Raw genomic sequence first — 16,695 nt, forward strand, 5'->3', positions numbered from 1 at the left:
TCTCACAGACTTACACTTACGTTTCATGGAGCAGTCAATCAACACTGTCCTTGAGGAACCTGAGAAGTGCTACTTTGGATCGTATTGAGGCCTACGCTGTTACAGGAAATATCCTCAATAAAAAACGTGAAAGAATCTTTGTGACAAACTTCTTTGTGATATGTGAATTCATCTCACAGAGTAACAACTTAGTCTTCATGAAGCAGTTTGCTACCAGTGTTTTCGTGGAATCTGCAAAGTGATAATTGGGAGCGCATTGAGGCCTATGGTGAAAACGGAAATAGTAAGAAGCTTTCTCAGAAGTTGCTTTCTGATGTGTGAATTCATAACACAGGGATTCACTTTTCTGTTCTTGCAGCAGGTTCCTAACACTGTTGTCGTGGATTTTGCCAAGTGATATTTGGGAGCCCAGTGAGGTTTATGGTGACAAAGGAAATCTCCTCAGATAAAAGCTGGAAGGAAGCGTTCTGAGAAACTGCATTGTGACCTGTGAATACAACCCACAGAGTTACACTTTCCTTTTTGTTGATGCGTTTGCTAACACACTTTTCTTGAAATCTGCATTGCGATATTTCATAACGCAATGAAGCTGATGGAGACAAAGGAAATATCCTCAAATAAAAACAAGAAAGTCGCTTTCTGAGAAACTTCTTTGTGATATGTGAATTCATCTCACCGAGTTACAACTTTGTCTTCACGAAGCAGTTTGCTAACACTGTCGTCGTGGAATCTGCAAAGAGATATTTGGGAGCGCATGGAGGCCCATGGTGAAAACGGAAATATCCTCAGATAAAATGTAGAAAGAAATTTCTGAGGCATTGCTTTGTGATTTGTGAATTCATCACAAAGACATTCACTTTTCCCTTCTTGTAGCAGTTTGCTAACAGTGTTTTCGTGGAATCTGCAAAGTGATAGTTGAGAACGCATTGAGGCCCATGGTGAAAATGGAAATATTCTCAGATAATAACTAGAAAGATGCTTTCTCAGAAGTTGCTTTCTGATGTGTGAATACATACACAGGGATTCACTTGTCCGTTCTTGCAGCAGTTTCCTAACACTGTTGTCATGGATTCTGCCAGGTGATATTTGGGAGCCCAGTGAGGGTTATGGTGAAAAAGGAAATCTCCTCAGATAAAAACTGGAAGGAACCTTTTTGAGAAACTGCATTGTGACCTGTGAATACAACTCACTGGGTTACACCTTCCTTTTCACTGATCCGTTTGCTAACACTCTCTTCTTGAAATCTGCACTGGGATATTTCTTAGCGCAATGAAGCTGACGGAGACAAAGGAAATATCATCAAATAAAAACTAGAAAGTCGCTTTCTGAGAAACTTCTTTGTGATATGTGAATTCATCTCACTGAATCACAACTTTGTCTTCACAATGCAGTTTGCTAACACTGTTGTCGTGGAATCTGCAAAGTGATATTTGGTAGCTCCTTGAGGGCTATGGTGAAACAGGAAATATACTCAGATAAAAACTGGAAAGAAGTGTTCCGAGAAACCGCATTATGATGTATGAATGCAACTCACAGAGTTACAGTTTTCTCTTCAGAGATCAGTTTGCTAACACAGTTTTCTTGAAATCTGCAATTGGATACTTCTGAGCGCAATGAGGATTACGGTGACAAAGGAAATATCCTCAGGTAAAAACTAAAAGAAGCTTTCTTAGAAACTTCTTTCCGATGTGTCAATTCATCTCACAGAGTTACACTTACGTTTCATGGAGCAATCGATTAACACTGCCTTCGGGGAACCTGAGAGGTGCTACCTTGGATCGCCTTCAGGCCTACACTGTTACAGGAAATATCCTCAATTAAAAACGTAAAAGAAGGTTGGTGACAAACTTCTTCATGATATGTGAATTCATCTCATAGAGTAGCAACTTAGTCTTAATGAAGCAGTTTGCTAACAGTGTTTTCGGGAAAATGGCAAAGTGACATTTGGGAGCCCATTGGGGCCCGGGGTGAAAAAGGAAATATCCTCAGATAATAACTAGGGAGAAGCTTTCTGAGAGATGGCTTTCTGATGTGTGACTTCATCACACAGAGTTCCACCCCTCCCTTCATGGAACAGTTTGCTAACACTGTTGTCATGGATTCTCCAAAGGGATATTTGGGAGATCACTGAGGGCCATGGTGAAAAAGGAAATATCCTCAGATAAAAACGGGAAAGAAGCCTTCTGAGAAACTGCATTGGGATGTGTGAATGCAACTCACAGGGTTACACGTTTCTCTTCAGTGATCAGTCAGCTAAAACAGTTTTCTGGAAATCTGCAATGGGAAACTTCTTAGCGTGATGAAGCTTACGGTGACAAAGGAAATATCCTCAGATGAAAACTAGAAAGAAGCTTTCGTAGAAACTTCTTGGTGATGTGTGAATTCGTCTCACAGAGTTACACTTATGTTTCATGGGGCAGTCCATTAACACTGTCTTTGAGGAACCTGAGAAGGGCTACTTTGGATTCCATTGAGGCCTACGCTGCTAAAGGAAATATCATCACTTTAAACGTGAAAGAAGTTCTCTGATAAACTTCTTTGTCATCTGTGAATCATCTAACAGAGGTACCACTTAGTCCTCAGGAAGCAGTTTGCTAACACTCTTTTCGTGGAATCTGCAAAGTGATATTTAGGAGCCCATAGGGGCCCATTGTGAAAAAGGAAATATTCTCAGATAATGACTAGATAGAAGCTTTCTAAGAGATTGCTTTCTGATGTGTGACCTCATCACACAGAGTTCCATCCTTCCCTTCTTAGAACAGTTTGCTAAAACTGGTGTCGTGGATTCTGCAAAGTGATATTCGGGAGCTCATTCAGGGCTATGGTGAAAAAGGAAATATCCTTAGATAAAAACTGGAAAGAAGACTTCTGAGAAACTGCATTGCGATGTGTGAATGCAACTCACAGGGTTACACGTTTCTCTTCAGTGATCAGGTTGCTAACACAGTTTTCTTGAAATCTGCAATGGGATAATTCTTGGCGCAATGAAGTTTACGGTGTCAAAGGAAATATCCTCAGATGAAAACTAGAAAGAAGCTTTCTAGAAACCTCTTGGTGATGTCTGAATTCATCTCACAGAATTACACTTATGTTTCGTGGAGCATTCCATTAACACTGTCTTTAAGGAACCTGAGAAGGGCTACTTTGGATCCCATTGAGGCCTACACTAATAAAGGAAATATTATCAGATAAAAACGTGAAAGAACTTTTCTGAGAAACTTCTTTGTGCTCTGCGAATTCATCTCACAGAGTTACAACTTAGTCCTCAGGAAGCCGTTTGCTAACACTCTTTTTGTGGAATCTGCAACGTGATATTTGGGAGCCCATTGGGGCCCATGGTGAAAAGGGAAATATTCTCAGATAAAAAATGGAAGGAAGCCTTCTGAGAAACTGCACTGCGATATGTGAATGCAACTCACAGAATTACATGTTTTTCTTCAGTGATCAGTTAGCTAACACACTTTTCTTGAAATCTCCAATGGGATACTTCTGAACGCAATGAATCTTATGGTGACAAAGGGAATATCCTCACATGAAAACTACAAAGAAGGTTTCTTAGAAACTTCTTGGTGACATGTGAATTCCTCTCACAGAGTTACACTTATGTTTCATGGAGCAGGCCATTAACACTGTCTTTGCAGAATCTGAGAAGGGCAACTTTTGATCGCATTGAGGCCTACGCTGAGAAAGGAAATATCATCAGTTCAAAACGTGAAAGAAGCTTTCTGAAAAACTGCTTTGTGATCTGTGAATTCATCTCACAGAGTTACAGCTTAGTTCTCAGGAAACATTTTGCTAACACTCTTTTCGTGGAATCTGCAAAGTGAGATTTGGGAGCCCATAGGGGCCCATGGTGAAAAAGGAAATATCCTCAGATAATAACTAGAGAGAAGCTTTCTGAGAGATTGCTTTCTGATGTGTGTCTTCATCACACAGAGTTCCACCCTTCCCTTCTTGGAACAGTTTGCTAACTCTGTTATCTTGTGTTCTGCAAAGTGATATTTGGGAGCTGATTGAGGGCTATGGTGAAAAAGGAAATATCCTGAGATCAAAACTGGAAAGAAGTCTTCTGAGAAACTGCATTTTGATATGTGAATGCAACTCACAGAATTACACGTTTCTCTTCAGTGATCAGGTTGCTAACACAGTTTTCTTGAAATCTGCAATGGGATAATTCTTAGCGCAATGAAGTTTGCGGTGTCAAAGGAAATATCCTCAGATGAAAACTAGAAAGAAGCTTTCTAGAAACCTCTTGGTGATGTCTGAATTCATCTCACAGAATTATACTTATGTTTCGTGGAGCATTCCATTAACACTGTCTTTAAGGAACCTGAGAAGGGCTACTTTGGATCGCATTGAGGCCTACACGAATAAAGGAAAGATTATCAGTTAAAAACGTGAAAGGACTTTTCTGAGAAACTTCTTTTCAATCTGTGAATTCATCTCACAAAGTTACAACTTAGTCTTCAGGAAGCCGTTTGCTAACACTCTTTTCATGGAATCTGGAAAGTGATATTTGGGAGCCCAAGGGTCCCATTGGGAAAAAGGAAATATCCTGATAAGAACTAGAGAGAAGCTTTCTGAGAGATTGCTTTCTGATGTGTGAATTCATCACAGAGAGTTCCACACTTCCGTTCTTGGAACAGTTTGCTAACACCGTTGTCATGCATTTTGCAAAGTGATATTTGGGAGCTAATTGAGGGGTACCATGAAAAAGGAAATATAATCAGATAAAAACTGGAAAGACCTTCTGAGAAACTGCATTGTGATGTGTGAATACAACTCACAGAATTACACGTTTCTCCTCAGTGATCACTTTGCTAACACAGTTTTCTTGAAATCTGCAGTGGGATACTTCTTAGCGCAATGAAGCTTACGATGACAACGGAAATATCCTGAGGTGAAAACTAGAAAGAAGATTTCTTAGAAACTTGTTGGTGATGTGTGAGTTGATCTCACAGAGTTACACATATATATCGTGGAGCAGTCCATTAACACTCTCTTTGAGGAACCTGAGAAGGGCTACCTTGGACCGCATTGAGGCCTACACTAATAAAGGATATATCATCAGTTCAAAACGTGAAGGAAACTTTCTGAGAAACTTCTTTGTGATCTGTGAATTCCTCTCACAGAGTTAGAGCTTAGTTCTCAGGAAGCAGTTTGCTAACACTCTTTTCGTGGAATCTGCAAAGTGAGATTTGGGAGCCCATTGGGGCCCATGGTGAAAAAGGAAATATCCTCAGATAATAACTAGAGAGAAGGTTTCTGAGAGACTGCTTTCGGATGTGTGTCTTCATCACACAGAGGTCCACCCTTCCCTTCTTGGAACAGTTTGCCAACACTGCTGTCATGGATTCTACAAAGTGATATTGCGGAGCTCCCTGATGGCTACGGTGAAAAAGAAATATCCTCAGATAAAAGCTGGAAAGAAGACTCCTGGAAATTGCTTTGCGATGTGTGGATGCAACTCAAAGAGTTACACATTTCAGTCTGCTAATGCTCTCTTCGTGGGCCCAACAAAGTGATATTTGTGGAGCCCGTTGTTTCCCTTGGTGAAAAAAGAAATATCCTGAGATAATAACTAGAGAGAAGCTTTCTGAGAGATTGTTTTCTGATGCATGACTTCATGACACAGAGTTCCACCCTACCCTTCTCGCAACAGTTTGCTAACACTGTGGTCATGGGTTCTGCAAAGTGATATTTGGGAGTTCATTGAGGGCTATGGTGTAAAAGGAAATATCCTCAGATAAAAACCGGAAAGAAGCCTTCTGAGAAACTGCATTGTGTTGTGTGAATGCATCTCACAGAGTTACATGTTCCTCTTCAGTAATAAGTTTGCTAACACAGTGTTCTGGAAATCTGCAATGGATTACTTCTTAGTGCAATGAAGCTTACCGTGACAAAGGATATATCCTCAGATGAAAAGTAGAAAGAAGCTTTCTTAAAAACTTCTTGGTGATGTGTAAATTCTTCTCACAGAGTTACACTTATGTTTTGTGGAGCAGTCCGTCAACACTGTCTTTGAGGAACCTCAGTAGGGCTTCTTTGGAACGCATTGAGGCCTACGTTGACAAAGGCAATATCATCATATCAAAACGTGAAAGAAGATTTCTGAGAGACTTCTTTGTGATCTGTGAATTCATCTCACAGAATTACAGCTTAGACCTCAGGAAGCAGTTTGCTAACACTCTTTTCGTGGAATCTGCAAAGTGAGATTTGGGAGCCCATAGGGGCCCATGGTGAAAAAGGAAATATCCTCACATAATAACTAGACGGAAGCTTTCTAAGAGATAGCTTTCTGATGTGTGACTTCATCACACAGAGTTCCACCCTTCCCTTCTTGGAACAGTTTCCTAACACTGTTGTCATGGATTCTGCAAAGTGATATTTGGGAGCTGATTGAGGGCTATGGTGAAAAAGGAAATATCCTCAGATCCAAACTAGAAAGAAGCCTTCTGAGAAACTGCATTGCAATGTGTGAATGCAACTCACAGAGTTACACGTTTCTCTTCAGTGATCAGTGTGCTAACACAGTTTTCTGGAAGTCAGCAATGGGATACTTCTTAGTGCAATGAACCTTACGGTGACAAAGGTAATATCCTCAGATGAAAAGTAGAAAGAAGTTTTCCTGCACACTTTTTGGTGATGTGTGATTTCATCTCACATAGTTACACTTATGTTTCATGGAGCAGTCCATTACCACTGTCTTTGAGGAACCTGAGAAGGGCTTCTTTGGATCGCATTGAGGCCTACCCTGAGAAAGGAAATATCATCAGTTAAAAACGTGAAAGAAGCTTTCTGAGAAACTTCTTTGTGATCTGTGAATTCATCTCACACAGTTACAGCGTAGACCTCACGAAGCAGTTTGCTAACACTCTCTTAGTGGAATCTGCAAAGTGATATTTGGGAGCCCATAGGAGCCCATGGTGAAAAAAGAAATATCCTCAGATAATAACTAGAGAGAAGCATTCTGAGAGATTGCTTTCTGATGTGTGACATCATCACACAGAGTTCCACCTTTCCGTAGTTGGAACAGTTTGCTAACATTGTTGTCGTGGATTCTGCAAAGCGATCTTTGGGAGCTCATGGAGGGCTATGGTGAAAAAGGAAATATCCTCAGATCCAAACTGGAAAGAAGCCTTCTCAGAAACTGCATTGCAATGTGTCAGTGCAACTCACAGAGTTACACGTTTCTCTTCAGTGGTCAGTTTACTAACACAGTTTTCTGAAAATCTGCCATGGGATACTTCTTAGCGCAATGAAGCTTACGGTGACAAAGGAAATATCCTCAGTTGAAAACTAGAAAGAACCTTTCTTAGAAATTTCTTGGTGATGTGTGAATTCATCTCACAGAGTTACACTTATGTATCATGTTGCAGTCGATTAACATTGTCTTTGAGGAACCTGAGAAGGGCTACTTTGGATCGCATTGAGGCCTACACTGAGAAAGGAAATATCATCAGTTCAAAACGTGAAAGAAGCTTTCTGAGAAACTTCTTTGTGATCTGTGAATTCATCTCACAGAGGTACAGCTTATTCCTCAGGAAGCAGTTTGCTAACACTGTTTTCATGGAATCTGCAAAGTGATATTTGGGAGCACATAGGGGCCCATGGTGAAAAAGGAAATATCCTCACATAATAACTAGAGAGAAACTTTCTGAGAGATTGCTTTCTGATGTGTGACTTCATGACACAGAATTCCACCCTTCCCTTCTTCGAACAGTTTGCTAACACTGTTGTCGTGGATTCTGCAAGTGATATTTGGGAGCTCTTGGAGGGCTATGGTGAAAAAGGAATATCCTCAGATCCAAACTGGAAAGAAGCCTTCTGAGAAACTGCATTGCGATGTGTGAATGCAAGTGACAGAGTTACATGTTTCTCTTCAGTGATCAGTTTGCTAACAGATTTTTCTGGAAATCTGCAATGGGATACTTCCTAGCACAATGAAGCTTACCGGTACAAAGGAAATATCCTCAGATGAAAACTAGAAAGAAGCTTTCGTAGAAACTTTTGGTGATGTCTGAATTCATCTCACAGAGTTACACTTATGTTTCATGCAGCAGTCCAATATCTCTGTTTTTGAGGAACCTGAGAAGGACTTGTTTGGATCGCATTGACGCCTACGCTGATAAAGGAATATCATCAGTTCAAAACGTCACAGAAGTTTATGAGAAACTTCTTTGTGATCTGTGAATTCCTCTCTCAGAGTTACAGCTTAGTTCTCAAGAAGCAGTTTGCTACCACTCTTTTCGTGGAATCTGCAAAGTGAGATTTGGGAGCCCATAGGGGCCCAATGTGAGAAAGTAAATATCCTCAGATAATACCAAGAGAGAAGCTTACTGAGAGATTGCATTCTGATGTGTGACTTCATCACACAGAGTTCCACCCTTCCTTTCTTGGAACAGTTTGCTAACTCTGTTATCTTGTGTTCTGCAAAGTGATATTTTGGAGCTCATTGATGGCTATGGTGAAAAAGGAAATATCCTGAGATCAAAACTCGAAAGAAGCCTTCTTAGAAACTGCATTTCGATGTGTGAATGCAACTCACACATTTACACGTTTCTCTTCAGTGTTGAGTTTCCTAACCCTGTTTTCTGGAAATCTGCAATGGGATATTTCTGAACGCAAAGAAGCTAACGGTGTCAAAGAAAATATGCTCAGGTGAAAACTAGAAAGAGGCTTTCTTAGAAACTTCTTGGTGATGTGTGAATTCATCTCACAGAGTTACACTTATGTGTCCTGCAACAGTCCATTATCACTGTTTTGGAGGAACTTGAGAGGACTTCTTTGGATCGCATTGAGACCTACGCTGATAAAGGAAATATCATCAGTTCAAACGGTGAAAGAAGCTTTGTGAGAAACTTTTTCGTGATCTGTGAATACCTCTCACAGAGTTAAAGCTTAGTTCTCAGGAAGCAGTTTGCTAACACTCTTTTCGTGGAATCTGCAAAGTGAGATTTGGAGCCCATTGGGGCCCATGGTGAAAAAGGAAATATCCTCACATAATAACTAGAGAGAAACTTTCTGAGAGATTGCTTTCTGATGTGTGACTTCATGACACAGAATTCCACCCTTCCCTTCTTCGAACAGTTTGCTAACACTGTTGTCGTGGATTCTGCAAAGTGATATTTGGGAGCTCTTGGAGGGCTATGGTGAAAAAGGAAATATCCTCAGATCCAAACTGGAAAGAAGCCTTCTGAGAAACTGCATTGCGATGTGTGAATGCAAGTGACAGAGTTACATGTTTCTCTTCAGTGATCAGTTTGCTAACAGATTTTTCTGGAAATCTGCAATGGGATACTTCCTAGCACAATGAAGCTTACCGGTACAAAGGAAATATCCTCAGATGAAAACTAGAAAGAAGCTTTCGTAGAAACTTTTGGTGATGTCTGAATTCATCTCACAGAGTTACACTTATGTTTCATGCAGCAGTCCAATATCTCTGTTTTTGAGGAACCTGAGAAGGACTTGTTTGGATCGCATTGACGCCTACGCTGATAAAGGAAATATCATCAGTTCAAAACGTCACAGAAGTTTATGAGAAACTTCTTTGTGATCTGTGAATTCCTCTCTCAGAGTTACAGCTTAGTTCTCAGAAGCAGTTTGCTACCACTCTTTTCATGGAATCTGCAAAGTGAGATTTGGGAGCCCATAGGGGCCCAATGTGAGAAAGTAAATATCCTCAGATAATACCAAGAGAGAAGCTTACTGAGAGATTGCATTCTGATGTGTGACTTCATCACACAGAGTTCCACCCTTCCTTTCTTGGAACAGTTTGCTAACTCTGTTATCTTGTGTTCTGCAAAGTGATATTTGGAGCTCATTGACGGCTATGGTGAAAAAGGAAATATCCTGAGATCAAAACTCGAAAGAAGCCTTCTTAGAAACTGCATTTCGATGTGTGAATGCAACTCACACATTTACACGTTTCTCTTCAGTGTTGAGTTTCCTAACCCTGTTTTCTGGAAATCTGCAATGGGATATTCTGAACGCAAAGAAGCTAACGGTGTCAAAGAAAATATGCTCAGGTGAAAACTAGAAAGAGGCTTTCTTAGAAACTTCTTGGTGATGTGTGAATTCATCTCACAGAGTTACACTTATGTGTCCTGCAACAGTCCATTATCACTGTTTTGGAGGAACTTGAGAAGGACTTCTTTGGATCGCATTGAGACCTACGCTGATAAAGGAAATATCATCAGTTCAAACGGTGAAAGAAGCTTTGTGAGAAACTTTTTCGTGATCTGTGAATACCTCTCACAGAGTTAAAGCTTAGTTCTCAGGAAGCAGTTTGCTAACACTCTTTTCGTGGAATCTGCAAAGTGAGATTTGGGAGCCCATTGGGGCCCATGGTGAAAAAGGAAATATCCTCAGATAATAACTCAAGAGAAGCTTTCTGAGAGATTGCTTTCTGATGTGTGTCTTCATCACACAGAGTTCCAACCTTCCCTTCTTGGAACAGTTTGCTAACTCTGTTATCTTGTGTTCTGCAAAGTGATATTTGGGAGCTGATTGAGGGCTATGGTGAAAAAGGAAATATCCTCAGATCAAAACTGGAAAGAAGCCTTCTGAGAAACTGCATTTCGATGTGTGAATGCAACTCACAGAGTTACACGTTTCTCTTCAGTGTTCAGTTTGCTAACACAGTTTTCTGGAAATCTGCAATGGGATACTTCTGAACGCAATGAAGCTTACGGTGACAAAGGAAATATCCTCAGATGAAAACTAGAAAGAAGCGTTCTTAGAAACTTCTTGGTGATGTGTGATTTCATCTCACAGAGTTACACTTATGTTTCATGCAGCAGTCCATTATCACTGTTTTTGAGGAATCTGAGAAGGACTTCTTTGGATCGCATTGAGGCCTACAATGGTAAAGGAAATATCATCAGTTCAAAATGTGAAAGAAGCTTTCTGAGAAAGTACTTTGTGATCTGTGAATTCCTCTCACAGAGTTACAGCTTAGTTCTCAGGAATCAGTTAGCTAACACTCTTTTCGTGGAATCTGCAAAGTGAGATATGGGAGTCCATAGGGGCCCATGGTGAAAAAGGAAATATCCTCAGATAATAACTAGAGAGAAGCTGTCTGAGAGATTTCTTTCTGATGTGTATCTTCATCACACAGAGTTCCACCCTTCCCTTTTTGGAACAGCTTGCTAACTCTGTTATCTTCTGCTCTGCAAAGTGATATTTGGGAGCTCATTGAGGACTACGGTGAAAAAGGAAATATCCTGAGATCAAAACTGGAAAGAAGCCTTCTGAAAAACTGCATTTCAATGTGTGAATGCAACTCACAGAGTTACACGTTGCTCTTCAGTGTTCAGTTTGCTAACACAGTTTTCTGGAAATCTGCAATGGGATACTTCTGAACGCAATGAAGCTTACGGTGACAAAGGAAATATCCTCAGATGAAAACTAGAAAGAAGACTTCTTAGAAATTTCTTGGTGATGTGTGATTTCGTTTCACAGAGTTACACTTATGTTTCATGCAGCAGTCCATTATCACTGTTTTTTAGGAACCTGAGAAGCACTTCTTTGGATCAGATTGAGGCCTACAATGATAAAGGAAATATCATCAGTTCAAAATGTGAAAGAAGCTTTCTGAGAAACTTCTTTGTGATCTGGGAATTCCTCTCACAGTGTTACAGCTTATTTCTCAGGAAGCCGTTAGCTAACACTCTTTTCGTGGAATCTGCAAAGTGAGATTTGGGAGTCCATAGGGGCCCATGGTGAAAATGGAAATATCCTCAGATAATAACTAGAGAGAAGCTTTGTGAGAGATTGCTTTCTGATGTGTGTCTTCATCACACAGAGTTCCACCCTTCCCTTCTTGGAACAGTTTGCTCACTCTGTTTCTTGTGTTCTGCAAAGTGATATTTGGGAGCTCATTGAGGGCTATGGTGAATAAGGAAATATCCTGAGATCAAAACTGGAAAGAAGCCTTCTGAGAAACTGCATTTTGATGTGTGAATGCAACTCACAGAGTTACACGTTTCTCTTCAGTGTTCAGTGTGGTAACACAGTTTTCTGGAAATCTGCACTGGGATACTTCTGAACACAATGAAGCTTACGGTGACAAAGGAAATATCCTTAGAAGAAAACTAGAAAGTAGCTTTCTTAGAAGCTTTTTGGTGATGTGTGAATTCATCTCACAGAATTACACTGATGTTTCATGCAGGAGTCCATTATCACTGTTTTTGAGGAACCGGAGAAGGACTTCTTTGGATCGCATTGAGGCCTATGCGGAAAAAGGAAATAACATCAGTTCAAAACGTGAAAGAAGCTTTCTGAGAAACTTCTTTCTGATCTGTGAATTCCTCTCACAGAGTTACAGCTGAGTCCTCAGGAAGCAGTTTGCTAACACTCTTTTCATGGAATCTGCAAAGTGAGATTTGGGAGCCCATAGGGGACAACGGTGAAAAAGGAAATATCCTCAGATAATAACTAGAGAAAAGCTTTCTGAGAGATTCCTTTCTGATGTGTGTCTTCATCACACAGAGTTCCACCCTTCCCTTTTTGGAACAGTGTGCTAACTCTGTTATCTTGTGTTCTGCAAAGTAATATTTGGGAGCTGATTGAGGGCTATGGTGAAAAAGGAAATATCCTGAGATCAAAACTGGAAAGAAGCCTTCTGAGAAACTGCATTTCGATGTGTGAATGCAACTCACAGAGTTACACGTTTCTCTTCAGTGTTCAGTTTGCTAACACAGTTTTCTGGAAATCTGCAATGGGATACTTCTGAACGTAATGAAGCTTACGGTGACAAAGGAAATATCCTTGGATGAAAACTAGAAAGAAGATTTTATAGAAACTTCTGGGTGATGTGTGAATTCATCTCACAGAGATCCACTTATGTTTCATGCAGCAGTCCATTATCACTGTTTTTGAGGAACCTGAGAAGGACTTCTTTGGATGGCATTGAGGCCTACACTGAGAAAGGAAATATCATCAGTTCAAAACGTGAAAGATGCTTTCTGAGAAACTTCTTTGTGATCTGTGAATATCTCTCATAGAGTTAGAGCTTAATTCTCAGGAAGCAGTTTCCTAACACTGTTTTCGTGGAATCTGCAAAGTGAGATTTGGGAGCCGGTAGGGGCCCATGGTGAAAAAGGAAATATCCTCAGATAATAACTAGAGAGAAGCTTTCTGAGAGATTGCTTTCTGATATGTGACTTCATCACACAGAGTTCCACCCTTCCCTTCTTGGAGCAGTTTGCTAACTCTGTTACCTTGTGTTCTGCAAAGCGATATTTGGGAGTTCATTGAGGGCTACGGTGAAAAAGGAAATATACTGAGATCAAAACTGGAAAGAAGCCTTCTGAGAAACTGTATTTCGATGTGTGAATGCAACTCACAGAGTTACACGTTTCTCTTCAGTGTTCAGTTTGCTAACACAATTTTCTGGAAATCTGCAATGGGATATTTCTGTACGCAGTGAAGCTTATGGTGAAAAAGGCAATATCCTCATATGAAAACTAGAAAGAAGGTTTCTTAGAAATTTCTTGGTGATGTGTGAATTCACCTCACAGAGTTACACTTATGTTTGATGCAGCAGTTGATTATCACTCTTTTGGAGGAACCTGAGAAGGACTTTTTTGGATCGCATTGAGATCTACGCTGATAAAGGAAATATCAGTTCAATATCTGAGGATATCTCCTTTGTGACCGTAAGCTTCATTGCACTGTGAAATATCCCAGTGCAGATTTCAAGAAAACAGGATTAGCGAAGGGATCCATGAAAAAGAAACGGTCACTCTGTGAGTTGCACTTACGTATCACAATGCAGTTTTTCAGAAGGCTTCCTTCCTGTTTTTCTCTGAGGATATTTCCTTTTTCACCATAGACCTCACTGGGATCCCAAATATCACTTTGCAAACTCCACGAGAAGTGTCTTAGCAAACGGCTTCATGAGGATAAAGTTATAACTCTGTGAGATGAATTCACAGGTCACAAAGAAGTTTATCAGAAATCTTCTTTCTCATTTTGATCGCCAGAGATTTCCTTTGGCCCTACAGTCTTCCAAGGGATCCGAAATATCAGTTCTTAGATTCCACAAAAACGGGGCTAGCCAAGGGCTCCACGAAATACTGCTAGAACTCAGTGAGTTGAATTCCCACAGCACAAACCCGTTTCTCTGACAGCGGCTTGCTGCTGGAGCTGAGGTGATTAGTGGTCTCGGAACGCCACCGTGTCCTTTTGCAGATTCTGCGAAAACACTGATAGCAAGCTTCTAATGAAAACCATGAGGAAACTCTGTGAGCTGAATTCACCCACAACCAAGAAGTTTCTGAGAAGGCTTCTCTGCAGATTTGTCTGAGGCTATTTCATGATTCAGCATGGGATTCCACGATATCCAGGAGGTCACTTCTGAGATTCCAGAAAATCAGTGCTAGCACACTCCTTCATGAAAGAGTGGTGTAACACTATGGAATGAAATCAGGCATCACAAAGCAGTTTCTCAGGAACCTTCATTCTGGGTTTTCTCGGAGGATATTTCCGTTGTCCTTAGACTCTTCAAAGGTATAGGAAGTATCAGTTCTCAGAATCCACAAAGACAGTGCTAGCAAACGGCTGGAGGACATAGTAGTGTAACTCTGTGAGATGAAGTGACAGATCAGAAAGCAATCTCTCAGAAAGCTTCTTTCACGTTTTCATCTGAGGAGATTTCCTTTCTCATCACAGGCTGCATAGCCCTAAGAAGTATCCCATGGTAGATTTCAAAAAAACTCTGTTAGCAAACTGACCACTGAAAAAAAAAGTGTAACTGTGTGAGCTGCATTCACACATGGCAATGCAGTTTCTCAGAACGCTTCCTTCCAGTTTTTGTCTGAGCATATTGCCTTTTACACCATAGGCCACAGTGAACGCCCAAATATCCCTTTCCAGAATCCACGAAAAGAGTGTTAGCAAACTGCTACCAGAAGGGTAATGTGAAGCTCTCTATGATGAATTCACACATCAGAAAGCAGTCTCTCAGGAAGCTTCTTTCTAACTCTTATCTGAGGATATTTCCTTTTTCACCATAGACCTGAATGCACTGCCAAATATCACTTTGCAGATTCCACGAAAACACTGTCAGCAAACTGCCCCATGAAGACTAAGTTGTAACTCTGTGAGATGAATTCACATAGCACAAAGAAATTTCTCAGAAAGTTTCTTTCACGTTTTTCATTGAGGATATTTCCTTTATCAGCGTAGGCCTCAATGCCACACAAACAAGCCCTTCTCAGTTTCCTCAAAGACAGTGTTAACCGACTGCTCCTTGAAATGTCACTGTAGGGGCGGAGCAAGATGGCCGAATAGGAACAGCTCCAGTCTCCAACTCCCAGCGCGAGCGACACAGAAGACCGGTGATTTCTGCATTTTCAACTGAGGTACTGGGGTCATCTCTCTAGGGAGTGCCGGACAATCGGTGCGGGTCAGCTGCTGCAGCCTGACCAGCGTGAGCTGAAGCAGGGCGAGGCATCGCCTCACCTGGAAGCGCAAGGGGGAAGGAAATCCGTTTTCCTAGCCAGGGGAACTGAGACACACAACACCTGGAAAATCGGGTAACTCCCACCCCAATACTGCGCTTTAAGGAAACAGGCACACCAGGAGAATATATCCCACACCTGGCCGGGAGGGTCCCACGCCCACGGAGCCTCCCTCACGGCTAACACAGCGTCTGCGGCGATCTATCCGCAAGGCAGCAGCGAGGCTGGGGGAGGGGCGCCCGCCATTGCTGAGGCTTAGTAGGTAAACAAAGCTGCTGGGAAGCTCGAACTGGGTGGAGCTCACAGCAGCTCAAGGAAGCCTGCCTGTCTCTGTAGACTCTACCTCTGCGGACAGCGCACAGCTGCAGTCCATTAGGGGAAAGAGCGGGGCCGCTGCAGACCCGAACGACTCTGTCTGACAGCTTTGGGGAGAGCCGTGGATCTCCTAACGCGGAGGTTGAGATCTGAGAACGGACAGACTGCCTGCTCAGGTGGGTCCCTGACCCCTGAGTAGCCTAGCTGGGAGACATCCCCCACTAGGGGCAGTCTGATACCCCACACCTCACAGGGTGGCATCATCCCTGAGAGGAAACTTCCAAAGAAAGAATCAGACAGGTACACTCGCTGTTCAGCAATATTCTATCTTCGGCAACCTCTGCTGCTGATACCCAGGCAAACAGGGTCTGGAGTGGACCTCAAGCAATCTCTAACAGACCAACAGACAGTCCTTCTGACTGTCAGACGGAAAACTATCAAACAGGAAGGACACCTATACCAAAACCCCATCAGTACGTCACCATCATCAAAGTCCAGAGACAGATAAAACCACAAAGATGGGGAAGAAGCAGGGCAGAAAAGCTGGAAATTCAAAAAATAAGAGCGCATCTCCCCCTGCAAAGGAGCGCAGCCCATCGCCAGCAACGGATCAAAGCTGGTCAGAGAATGACTTTGACGAGATGAGAGAAGAAGGCTTCAGTCCATCAAACCTCTCAGAGCTAAAGGAGGAATTACGTACCCAGCGCAAAGAAACTAAAAATCTTGAAAAAAAAGTGGAAGAATTGACAGCTAGACTAATTAATGCAGAGAAGATCATAAACGAAATGACAGAGATGAAAACCATGACACGAGAAATACGTGACAAATGCACAAGCTTCAGTAACCGACTCGATCAACTGGAAGAAAGAGTATCAGCGATTGAGGATCAAATGAATGAAATGAAGCGAGAAGA

Source organism: Trachypithecus francoisi, unplaced genomic scaffold, assembly GCF_009764315.1.
Source record: "Trachypithecus francoisi isolate TF-2019V2 unplaced genomic scaffold, Tfra_2.0 Lachesis_group2, whole genome shotgun sequence".
Classification (NCBI taxonomy): domain Eukaryota; kingdom Metazoa; phylum Chordata; class Mammalia; order Primates; family Cercopithecidae; genus Trachypithecus; species Trachypithecus francoisi.